Below are 13,930 nucleotides of genomic sequence, written 5' to 3'. Positions count from 1 at the left end.
ATCATAAATCATGGTCCATATGCTCCCGAAGGTATATACAAAGCTTTTCAAATAATATGTGGAAGAATGAAAATTTTTATGATAATTTTAGACCTTCAACTTTCATATGAATTATTGCCTAATAGTTGTCTACCTGACACTACCCTTGCTAACCTGCAATTGACAGATTCTCTTTGTTCAAACCCCATTCAAAATCTCCTTCTCCAACTTTACCAAAGAAAAGCACAACTCTCAGCCATCAGCAATTTTATTACAGTGCATTGCCACAGGATGGAAAAACCTGTAATGTGCCAAACAAAGAGGCGATTTGAAATTATCCTAATGAAGGTGACAAACTGAATGACTAATGGCTGAGTAACATCCTTGTACAACTTGAATAGTGTCTATTTTTTTGCTTTAACAAACTTGAAGCAGGGCCTAATTGAATTGCTAGCTGAGAGATCATTAAAAATAATTTTGATGGTAAATCAATATGTGATTTTTGGCAGGTAACTCAAAATGTTTTCAAAGGATTAAGAGACATTGTTATGACAAAATTCCTTTTATGCCAATTTAATTGTGTATGACAGCAAGTTTTTCCTATGTTTACATATTTTAAAAATTAAATATAATTTTTGAAAATTGATGGTAAAATCTAAGAAATCGAATTCACCTAGAATATTAAAATATTTAAAACAGCCTCTATCATCTTATTGCAATACATTTCCAGTAACACTTTATATTTTAATTTGCCAAAATATTGATATGCTTATGATTTGATAAACTATGTACCAATAATTTATAATTCATTCCAGGAGAAAAAATTCAACACTTAGAGCTTTAGAGACATAGGGGATTTTAAAAATCTCTCTCTCTATCTATCTATCTATCTATACACACACACACACACACACACACACACTTTACCAAAGTAATATAATTTGATTGTCAATTTAGTTTTAGTAATTAAATTATATTGAGATAAAATGCTCTAGGAAAAGAAGAATGGAAAAATGAGCTGAAGGAGAAAAGATAATGACGTAAACTTTAGCATCATTAATACATTTTGAAGTAACTTACGCATTTTAAAATAAACAATAAAGGAATCAAATCAATATAGTATTTAGATTCCACTGGAAACATTTAAAAGAGAAAAATCACTGTTTTATTTTAAAATGTAGACGTTTATACTATCGCTGAAATAACATTTTTTACAACTGTTTAAACTTATGATAAATACTTCTTAAAATTATACCAGGTTTCTCTCCTTTGCTTATGCAGATCCATTTGTCACCCTTTTCTAGCCTCCTATAAATGCTACACAGACCCATTCCATAAAATATTTCTGTGGTTAAATAGCTTCACTTGCTTAAACAGACAATTTACACACACAACCTATATAAAACCTTTTTTCATATAGGTAAAAAAAGAAATATGAACAAAAATTAAAATACTATTTTCTTCTCTTATTTTTCCTCTTTTTAAACATTAATATCCTGTATAGATAAGTGCATGAAAAAATAGGTATTTACATTACAAATGGGAATGTAAATTAGCAACTCTTCCTGAGAGATAATTTAAAAATATGTATCAAAAGCTTAAAAGTGCCCATTCTTTTTAAACACAGAAATTTTACTTCTGAGATTGAAGAAAATCACCTTGAAAAATCTGATTTTTTATAAGAGTCTGTATCTCCTTCCCTCTCTTATGTGACATTCTGTCTCCCCTTCCCTTCCTTCATAATTAAAAGCTTTCTTGCCAGAAGCAGATGCTGATGCCATACTTCTTATACAGTCTGCAGAACTGTGAGCCAAAATAAACCTGTTTTCTTTATAAATTACCAGTTTCAAGTATTTCTTTATAGCAATGCAAAATGGGCTCACAGGTGGGAAAGTGATGAATACTGGGGATAACTGAAACCTACAGGGCAGTTGTTCCAAGAGCTGGAGCAATTAATGGTCCTCCTGCTGAAGATATCTTCCACAGCAAGACATCTCCACTACAAGAGATATTACTATTACATAGTTGACTATATCAAATGCAAATCTCTCAAATCTAAACTGCTCCAAAGTTTGAAACTTTTTGAGTGCTGACATGACACTTAAAGGAAATGCTCATTGAAGCATTTTGGATTTCAGATTTTCAGATTTGGGATGCTCAACTTCGTAAGTACAGGCATGCATCAGTTATTGATGGGGATACATACTGAGAAATGCATTGTTAGGCAATTCTGTTGATGTGTAAACATCATAGAGTATAGTTAAACAGACATAGATGGTATAGCCTACTATCCACCTAGGTGATATGGTATAGCATATTGCTCCTAGGCTACGAACCTGTATAGCATGTTACTATACTGATTAGTGTACAGAAATAGTAACTCAATGGTAACTTGCCCAGTAAAAACTTTTCAACTCCATTATAATATTATGGGGGCATCATTATATAGTGGTCCGTTGTTGACCAAAATTTTGTTATGTAGTCTATGACTGTATAAGCAAATATTCCAAAATAAAACAAAATATGAAATCAAATACTTATAATCTCAAGCACTTTGAAGAAGGGATACTTGATATGCACTGATACTCAGACCATATTTTACAAAGGACGTCAGAGAACCCTGTCTTTATTAATTAGCAGAGACATTTTAGTAAGTTGCTTTAGTACAAAAACAAAAAAAGGGCAGCTTGATTTTAAATGCCCTAGTTTCCTACAATTTTATATTTACTGTCTAGGAATTCATTTTTTCATTCTTCCTAAAGTAATACTAGAGTCCAGAGTTAAAGTGTCTTCTATAGCAAAAGGCCCAAATTTCCCACATGTTCAATAATACTTTCAAGGTAAACCTCTCAGTCTTTCTTCTTGATGTAGTACCCAGAGAAGAGAGCTTTCTTCAGAAATGTGTATTTATATGCAGTTGCATTAGTCAATGCCTTTAAATACATTAGAAATTATTAAACCCCAATGTGTCAAATTATCTTCTTTATATAAATAGCTTACGTGGATTACATTTGCCACTAGCAACCGTGTAGATGTAAAACATAAGCTCTTCAAAGAAATATATATTTTTCTTTTATTCAATGTAGAATTTCTAGGATTTAATAATTATAATATTGTGCGCAGCCAAGTATCCTTTCCCACATGTTCAAAAATATTTTCAAGGTAAACCTCTCAATCTTTTTTTTTTGATGTAGTACCCCAAAGTGTCAAATTATCTTCTTTACATAAATAGCTTGTGTGGATTACATTTGCCACTAGCAACTTTGTAGATGTAAAACATAAGCTCCTCAAAGACATATATGTTTCTCTTTTATTTAATGTAGAATTTCTAGTATTTAATAATTGTAATACTGTGTGCAGCCAAGTATCCTTAATGCTGCATAAAAAGTCTCAAATCCTCTAAGGCTTCTAACCGAGATAACTACAATCAACAACCAGCTTTTGTGCATAAGAAATGACTTGGTAATTTTCCCTGCTTGAAGCATTTCTGGACATTATAAAAAGCCAGGAACTGGTGTATGTAGATGTATAAATAAGGAAAAATTGATGGAAGAGTGTGCATGCCAAGAAAAATGAATTAGCACGAAGTATACATGTAGAGTACTTGAAAGGCAACATTATAGGCGAAAATAATGATAAAGTCATTTGACTTCTGTGCACATTAAATGAATATCAATTAGACACACTTCTGGCAAATTGCCTTTTATAACAACTGCCATCCTGACGCATAAATGCAATCCTAAGTCTAAACGAACAATAGTACACTGCATGATTTAAAGCATAGAATTCACAGTTAATATCTTTCTCTTTAATATATTATTTATAAGTAAGCAATATATTAAAAATTCATAAAATTAAGATACAGTTAATTTAACTTCTAGATAACATTTTTTTTTCTGACAAGATAACTGGTTACCTCCAAAGTCAATAAATAGAAAAGTGTGCCTCACTTCAATTTTGAACGCCAACTTTACTTGATATTTATTAGGTACATTTTTATGCTTTTTAAGGGAAGAGCTCTATATGCTTTTATAAATATTTGTTGGATTTTGATACCCAAATGCTTCACTGGTTCTATGACACTTCTTAACTGTATTAAACTGTATCCCAAATTATACCATACCTGGAAATTGAACTATTCATGCTGCAAATTGCTCAAACGGAATTCTTTATGAATAATGCACACATTAACATAAACTAAATTAAATGAGGTCATTTCTATTTCTCAAAAGATGCTTGATTTGCAAATCCATCAACTTCAATAAGACACATCAGAATAACCAAAAAGCAAGATAAACTTCAATCCTATAAAAATTAAAATCCAGCTCTTTCTTAAAGGGGATAATGCTGTACAACTACTGCTTACCAAATTTTAGAGGTGCAAGAGACTTTAGAAGTCCTAACTATGACATTTTCTCCCATTTTAAAAATCAAAGGACTGAGGACAAAAATGAAACAGGGAAAGTGGCCAGATACAACATCCCCTACTGTATTAGTCAGGATTCTCTAGAGAGAATTAATAGGGTATATATATATATATGGAGTTTATTAACTCACATGATCACAAGGTCCCACATTAGACCATTTGAAGGTGAAGAGAAGGGAGATCCAGTATGAGTCCCAAAACTGAAGAATTTAGACTCCAATGTTTGAGGACAGGAAGTACCTAGCATGGCAGAAAAATGTCTACTCTTTTCACATTTTACTTCCTCCTTTATATTCTAGCTGTGCTTGCAGCTGATTAGATGGTACCCACCCAGATTGAGGGTGGGTCTGCCTCTCTCAATCCACTGATTCAAATATTAATCTCCTCTGGCAACACCCTCACAGACACACCCAGGATCAATACTTTGTATCCTTCAATCAAGTTGACACTCAGCATTAACCATCACAAGTCCACCCCATGTAAACTTGAACCCATACACATCTCCTGAGATCATATATAATCTTCAAAGGAAGACAATAAGGTCATAATTATACCTAACATAATACAACTATCCTTCATACAACCAGGAATGCACTAATTCCCAATCCAAATACTATTACATAAAGTTAATGTTGATATTAAATAAATACTGTAAATCTTATGTCACATGATAAAGGAAAAAGTAAACAAAATGAAGATTTTCTTAGTACAAGTATATACATGTGTGAACTTTTTTTAACAACAACAACAAAGGAAATCTCATGACAATTACCATCCTCAGCCAGGTAGTGGTTGAATGGGCCCTGCGTGAGACCAAGTGCTGTGCTGGCTTAATGTCTGACTCAGCACAGTCATAATGTTAGTGATCACAGCGGTACATGCATCACTCTACCACCAGCTTCAGGCAATTCAGCATGGAGAGAGATACTTCATTTGTTTGGGAGAAAATAAAGAAAGACAACATGAGACTCTGCCTGTTAATTCAAAAAATTATTCTGTATCTTTTCCAAGATGATCAAACTGATACCTCTGAGTCTGCAGGAACTACAGCATTACTGAGGTTGGGGACCCCTAAAGGAGATATGGCTTAGATTAAAACACACAAGACCTTCTGACTACCTGGAAAGCCTTCCCAATATCATACAGGTACAAACAAGCCCAGAATACAAAGATTAAAATAAACACCAAATTCCTCAATGTTTAGACACAGATGAACATGCATAACCTTTAAGATCATCCTGGAAACCAGGACCTTACAAAATGAACTAAATAAGGCACCAGGGACTAATCTGAGAGAAACAGATATATTAGACCTTTCAGGCAGATAATTCAAAATAACTGTTTTGAGGAAATGGAAGGAAATCAAAATAACATGGGGAAGGAACTCAGAATCCTATCACATATACTTAACAAAGAGATTGAAATAATTAAAATGAATCAAGCAGAAATTCTGGAGGTGAAGAACACAATTGATAAACTGAAGAATTTATCAAAATATTCAAATAGCAGAATTGGTCAAGTAGAAAAAACAATCAGTGAGCTTGAAAGCAGGCTATTTAGAAATACACAGTCAGAAAAGGCAAAAAAAAAAAAAAAGGGTGGGGTAGAATAAAAAAACAATAAATCATGTCTACAGGATTGGGGAAATAGCCTCAAAAAGGTCAATCTAAAATGTATTGGCCTTAGAGAGAAGATAGAGAAAGAGATAGGAATAGAAAGTTTACTCAAAGGGATAGTAACAGAAAACATCCCAAACCCAGAGAAACATATTAATATCCAAGTACAAGAAGGTTATCAAACACCAAGCAGATTGAAACCAAAGAAGATTACATCAAGGCATTTAATAACTAAACTCCCAAAGATCAAAAATAAAAAGGATTCTACAAGCAACAAGAAAAATAAACACATAGCATACAATGGAGCTCTAATATATCTGACAGCAGATTTTTCAGGGGGAAGCTTACAGGCCAAGACAGAGGAGCATGAGATACTTAGAGTGATGAAGGAAAAATACTTTTACCCAAGAATAGTATATCTGGGGAAAGTATCCCTCAAACATGTATGAGAAATAATGACATTCCTAGACATACAAAAGCTGAGAGACTTTATCAACATAAAACTTTATCAACATTTCTTGTCCTACAAGAAATGCTAAAGGAAGTACTTCAATCAGAAAGAACAGAATGTTTAGGAGCAGTAAGAAATCATCTGAAGGTACAAAACTCACTGATAGTAAACAGAAAAAAACAAAATATTGTAACACTGTAACTGTGGTGTGTAAATTACTTTTAAGTAGAAAGACTAAATAGTGAAACAATAAAAAAAAAAAAACTTTTCAAGAAATAGACAATAATTTAAAAAAAAAAAAGCTAAAAATTGGGGGACCAGGGTAAAGTGTAGAGTTTTCATTACTTTTTTTTGTTTGATTGTTTATTTATGCAAGTAGTGTTAAGTTGTCAACAGCTGAAAATAATTAGCTATAAGATGGGATTTGCAATTCTCATGGTAACCTCAAATCAAGAAACACACAATAGATATACAAACTGTAATAACCAACAACTTAAATCATACAGAGTAACTCACTTTCACTAAAAGGAAGAGGAAAGAAAATTATAAGGAGAAGTCCAGAAAACAAGTAATGAAATGGCAGGATCAAGTCCTTATTTCTCAATGACGTTGAATGCAAGATCTGAAACTATAAAATTCCTGGAAGAAAACAAACAAAATCCTCATATTATTGATTTTGTCAATTATTTCTTGGATATGACACCAAAATCCTAAACAACGAAAGCAAAAATGGGAAAGTGAGGCTACATCAAACTAAAAGGCCTCTGCAAAGCAAACAACTAGCAAGGTAAAAAGGCAACTGATGAAATGGAAGCAAATAATTGCAAATCACATAGCTAATAAGGACTTAATATCTAAAGTAAATAAGAAACTCCTGCAACTCAGTAGTAATAATGATAATAATTCAGTAAGACACAGGGAGAGGAACATTACAGACAGGGACCTGTCAGGGGGTGAGGGGCTAGAAGAATGATAGCATTAGGAAAAATACCTAATGCAGATGACGGGTTGATGGGTGCAGCAAACCACCACCATGGCCTGTGTATACCTATGTAACAATCCTACACAATCCACACATGTACCCCAGAAATTAAAGCATAAAAAATTTTAAGTAAACAAACATGAAAATTATATATAGTGGGTTTATTAATGTAACAAAAAAGGAAGCGATGGAGCTTTATATTTTCTTTTAATGTTGCTATTCTGACTTTGGGTTGAACAAGAATAGCAATCATGTTTTAACCAATATTCAACTTATGATTTTTTTTTTTATTTTCTGGCAAAGATGGTCACTAACCTGAAGAACAAACAGCAATTATCCCTAGGGAAATAAAAGTCGCAGCTTTTAACTCACACCCCTCAGAAATATACAAAAATATAGACAAAGATGGTCACTATATAATGATAAAGAGGTCAATTCAGCAAGACACACAATTATAGATATGAACCCAGCACTAAAGAACCTAGATATTTAAAGCAAATATTATTAGAGTTAATAGAGTAGACCTCCACAATACAGTAACAGATGAAGATTTCAACACCTCACTTTCAGCAGTGAACAGATCTTCCAGACATAAAATCAACAAAGTAACATCAGACTTAATCTGCATTATAGACCAAATGGACCTAATAGATACTTACAGAGCATTTCATCCAATGGTTGCAGAAAATACATTCCTTTCCTCAGCACATGGATTATGCTCAAGAATAACTTATACATTAGGTAACAAAACAAGCGTGAAAATATTCAAAAAATTTAAATAATATCAAGCATCTTCTCTCACTACAATGGAATAAAACTAGAAATCAATAACAAAAGATTTCTGAAAACTATACTAACATGAAAATAAAACAAGATGTTCTAATATTAATGGAAATGCAATAAAACAAAATCTATGGGATAAAGCAAAAGCAGTACTAACTAAAAGGGAATCTTACAGCTATAAGTGCCTACACCAAAAAAAAAAAAACCTCAGATAAGCAACCTAATAATGAATCTTGAAAACTAGAAAAGTAGGATAAAATGAAACATAAAATTAGTACAGAAAAGTTTCTCTATGTCTGTGTTATCTCACTTAAAGTGATGGCAAGTTTCAATCATTACTATGTTGAATGGGAGTGGTGACAGTGGACATCCTTGTCTTGTTCCACTTCTCCAGGGGAGTGCTTTTGCCTGTTCAGCATAATGTTGTCTATGGTTTTCCAGAGAAATCAAATTGGACCACTACCTATCATCATTAAAAAAAAAAAAAATCACATAAGATAGATGAAATATTTAAATGTAAGGCCTCAAACCATAAAAATCCTAGAAGAAATCCTAGGAATGAAATATCTTTGTCAATAACAGCCTTGTCAAATAATTTATAGTTAAGTCACCCAAAGTAATGGAAACAAAGACAAAAATTGACAAGTGGGACCTAATTAAAAAGTTCCTGCACAGCAAGAGAAACTATCAAGGCCACTCAAAAGCCAAACATGAGAGTCAACGTTTGGTGGGAGGAGAAGCAAGTTTTAATTGGAGAGCCAGCACACCAGAAGATGGTGAACCACCCTTCTACAGTATTATCTTAGGTTTTAAATTTTATTGTAAGGTTTTTAAAGAGAAACTTTGTATAAGAGATACGCAGGAGTGGTACAGTATGCAGGGTCTATGTCTCTTGTTCTGATGGATATCTTGGGTAATTACTTGTCCAGAGGTCTTGTTAGTGTTCTCGACTTTGGCCTGATCGTGGTGGACTAACTGTGACTCCCCTTAAGTGGGAGGACTCCACAGGGACTCTGTTTCCAGTTTGTTCCAAGAATTAGTCCCTAGAATTCCTAAGCAAGCATATAATTAGATGAGTGTGCATGGTGCAAGGGAGTGTATTATGAGAAAGGTAGAAAGAAACAGTTTCAAAGTGTATTTCAAGGCTATCATCTAAGACTGAAGAAAAATTTTAAAATTAATTTCAAACCTGAGATGCTTCGTTAGAAAGGGAGTAAGCAGACAACCTACAAAATCGAGAAGATATTTGCAAACTATGCATCCAGCAAAGATCTAATATTCAGAATCTATAAAGAACTTAACAAAAAACAACCCCATTAAAAATGGGCAAATGACACAAAAAGACACTTCTCAAAAGAAGTCATACAAGCAGCCCAACAAACATAAAGTAATCATCATCACTAATCCCCAGAGAAACACAAATCAAAATCCTAATGAGATACCATATCACATCCATCATTTAACAAATGTCTTTTGTTAAAAAGTCAAAAAATAACATGTTGGTGACACTGCAGAGTAAAGCAAACACTTATACACTGTTGCTGGGAATGTTACTCCAGCCACTATGAAGAGCAGTTTGGAGATTTCTCAAAGAAATATTACTGGCAGCTGAACCACCATTCAACCCAGAAATCCCATTACTGGTAGATACCCAAACAGAAATAAATTATTCTCCCAAAAACACACATGTACCCATATGCTCACTGCAACACTATTCACAATAGCAAAGACACAGAATTAACCCAGGTGCCCATCAATAGTAGACAGGATAAAGAAAATGTGGTATATATACACCATGAAATACTACACAGTCATAAAAAGAAATGAAACTGTGTCCTTTACAGCAACATGGGTGTGGCTGATGGCCATTACTGTAATCAAACTAATGCAGAAACAGAAAGTTAAATGCTACGTGTTCTCACTTAGAAGCAGCAAAATATTAGGCACACATGGACATAAAGATAGGAATAACAGACACTGGGAATTTATCATGGGGAGAGAAAGGGAGGTGGGCAATGGCTGATAAACTACTATTAGTTACTATGATAACTACCTGGGTGATGGATTCATTCGTACTCCAAACCTCAGTATCACACATACCCAGGTTACAAACCCTGCACATGTACCCCCTGATTCTAAAATAAAAGCTGAAAAAGGAAAAACCTGATAGAGAATAATGAATGGTATAAATATTGGACATGGACATCCTTGTTAACAGAATCAGATTAAAAAAAATAGACACTAAACACCCTGAAATTCAAACCCCAAAATGTGCTGTATATGGAAGCTCACTGCCATCTGCCATCCAATGTGAAGTTAACACCATAGCATATTGACTAAATAATCCCGGTGATGACATTTTCTGTAAACTTTTTATAATATCAACGTGCTTCTATCATTGGAATGTCGTATTGTCCACTTCTCTTAGAAATAAACCTATTACCATCAATTCTGAAGAATAAATTTTAATTGTGCCCTAGCTCATATTAGCCTCTTTTTATAGGCCATTATACATCCTCATTTTTTATTAAAAGAAATAATTTCCAACATTTGGGAGTTTATAAAGCAATAAATAGCTCTTGATTACTCAGCACTTTTACAGAAACCATATCCTGGTAATTATGTGTTACTCAAAACTGCATAAGTAAAACTATCACCGTTATACTAAAATTAAAAGAATAATTTCTCTTGCATTTTCTTAAAATTCTAATCATCTTGCAAGTTTGTTCAGAAAGAGTTAGCTGATATTTCCATCTATTAGTCTTAAAACTAAGCTGAATGGAAAGGACAGCTATAGATGGATTGAAGAGGAAATAATGCTATACCGTCAGGAACAACTGAGTGAACTGTTTTGAATAATCTTTATAACACAGCAGACTTTTGTACTTGTTTTCTCTGCCTGGAATACTCTTTTCCAAGATAGTCACACACATGCCTTGCTTCCTACATTCACTCAGGTTTATGCTTAGATGTTTTATCTGTACCAATTGTCCTTGACTACCCTAATGAAAATAGCCACCCCATACCCTTCATAATTCTGTCTTCTAGCTTGCTTTATTTTTCTTCTTTGCGCTTATCATTTACAAGTAAGTGCTTATATTCTGTGTTTGATTTGTTCTTGGGGAGGCTCAAACTTTGTCTTCCACAACATCTAGAAGATTGCCTAGCAAATAGCAAGCACTCAGTAAATATGTTTTGAATTAATTAATCAATTCAGGAAACTAGTTTATAGATATAAGCTCCATAGCTTTTTCTAATCTTTTGGTCTCCTTAGGTATTATTTTCTTCTCCATCTGGGATCAACTACGGGAACTAAAAGAAAAGAAGCCAATAGCTAGGACTTAACCAGGGAATTAAAAAACTGCAAAAGGCCAATAATAATTTTCAGATATTTTAATCTCATTATAAATCATATGAATCAAAGAATTTGATAATACGTTACAATCTCTCACTTACCAAATGACTGGAATCTTTTCTGTATTATTAAAATTCCCAACGTTTTTGAGTATCTTAAAAAATGAGCTATCTTATACACTGGCAGTGAGTTTATTATAAACTGGAGCAATCTATCTTGAGGGTAATTTGGCAATAGATATCAAAACATTAAGTGCATACTGTCAGATATATCAACCTTATTTGGAAGAGGTTCTACTAAGGAAATTATCATTGCTACTTTCAAAGATTATGCTATATGGAAGTTTTTGCAGTATTGTTTATAAGAGCGAAAACTTTAAAACTACCTATATATCAGAAAGTGAGGACTGCTTAAAAATCTATTGTGCATTTATACGAAAAGATATTATACAACCATTAAAATAATGTGAATAATATTAAATGCCATAATATATAATTAAATGCCATAATATAATAATTAAATATTAATATTTAATTAATATTAAATATCTTTCTCAAGAATATAAAACATGGCTTTTAAAAATAATATGTACTTCTCTCTCCACTAATAGAAGAGACCACACAAAACAATATGGATATTCAAAACTATTTTTTATACTTGGCCCCAAGTCTAATCAGATGCACATACACATAATCTAATATTTTATATATTAAAAATATGATACTAGCTAGGTATGGTGGTGCATGACTGTAGTCCAAGTTACTCAGGATGCTAAGGCAGGAGGATCACCTGAGGCCAGGAATTTAACGCTGTAGTGAGCTATGATCATGCCACTACACTCCAACCTGAACTGCAGACTGAGACCCTGTCTCTAAATATATAATTCTACAATAATGCCATTGGTTCACTCTCACACTGTTTAAAGAACTTCCTGAGACTGCATTATATTTATGAGAAAAGAGGTTTGATTGACTCACAGTTCTGCAAGCTGTACAGGAAGCATGGCTGGGAGGCCTCGAGAAAATTAACACCATGACAGAAGACGAAGGGGAAGCAAGCACATCTTGCCATGGTAGAGCAGGAGAGAGCGCAGGGGAAGTGGTACACACTTTTGAACAATCAGATCTCTTGAGAACTCTTATCACAAGAACAAAAAGGAGGAGGTCCGCCCCCATCATTCAATTACCTTCCACCAGGCCCCTCCATCAACATGTGGGGATTACAATTCAACATGAGATTTTGGTGGGGACGCAGAGCCAAACCATATCAGAAGTGTTTTAGCTATACTGTCTAAAAGTGAAAATAATTAATGCTCTTTTTTAGCCTGTAGATAAATACTCAGATATTATTCTCCAATGTTCCTTATGGCACAGACATCAGTAATGCATTTATCTCTATGGCTTATAGTAATGTAGTAGATTAGAACCAGAGAATTACTCAGTATTTTTAATATATTAAATTCTCTCCACAAGATGGAAGGAAGCATACTCTTTTCTGCCTATCCAAATTCTTTAAATCTACTCCTTCCAATAATTTATTTTTGGTTTCTCCAACGCACAATGAAATTTCTCTTAGAATTTAAATTCAAATTCAGTATTCTATTATGTGACTTCAAAATATTCTCTGGTTACTTATAACTTCTTCCCAGATAAATTAGAAAAGCTCATGAGAGGGGTTATGAGTTATTAAGTTAATTTCATATTCCTCACAGAGTAAATATCTATAGATTTGACAATATTCATTTGTGTGTTCATTTATAAAATAAATACCCTAAATACTAAAAAACCTTCTTGCTACAAAATGACTAAAAGTACTGGTTAAAAACACATGTTTTCATGAACTAAAAAGAAAGTATAAAAATCTTCAGATTTTTACTAAAAAAGAGAAGACTGAAGTCTCAGTTACTGTGAAGACATATGCTAATTCCTGTTCATCTTGAAATTCTCTATTATGATGGCTATGCAAAGCAGAGGGCACGAACGGCAAAGTCTAGGGTGCTCAAAGTCAGAAGTCTGATAACTGGCCCCAAAACAAAACCAGGACCTCTAAGAGTTACATCTTCTGCAGAAGAGTAAACCATAGAATGGCCAACCTCAAAGAGGAAAACAGCATGGATCCCTTCCTGTCTCAATCTTGATGTAAGCCAGAAGTACATAACAACAACAAAAAATCTCCCCTTGAGAATCTAACAAGATAAAGTCCTCACATGGGGTTGCAGTCTCAATCTGTATTTTCTCTCAAATGAAAAGAAAATCAAAGTTGGACATTTAAGTGATACTGGGTTAATGCAAAACCTAAGTGTTTGAAAAAAGCAAATTAAAGTCCTTGAGGAATTTAC

Source organism: Sapajus apella, unplaced genomic scaffold, assembly GCF_009761245.1.
Source record: "Sapajus apella isolate SASKATOON/1434 unplaced genomic scaffold, GSC_monkey_1.0 scaffold102, whole genome shotgun sequence".
NCBI classification, from domain to species: domain Eukaryota; kingdom Metazoa; phylum Chordata; class Mammalia; order Primates; family Cebidae; genus Sapajus; species Sapajus apella.
The sequence above is the reverse complement of the archived record's forward strand: the minus strand, read 5'-3'. Positions refer to the sequence as shown.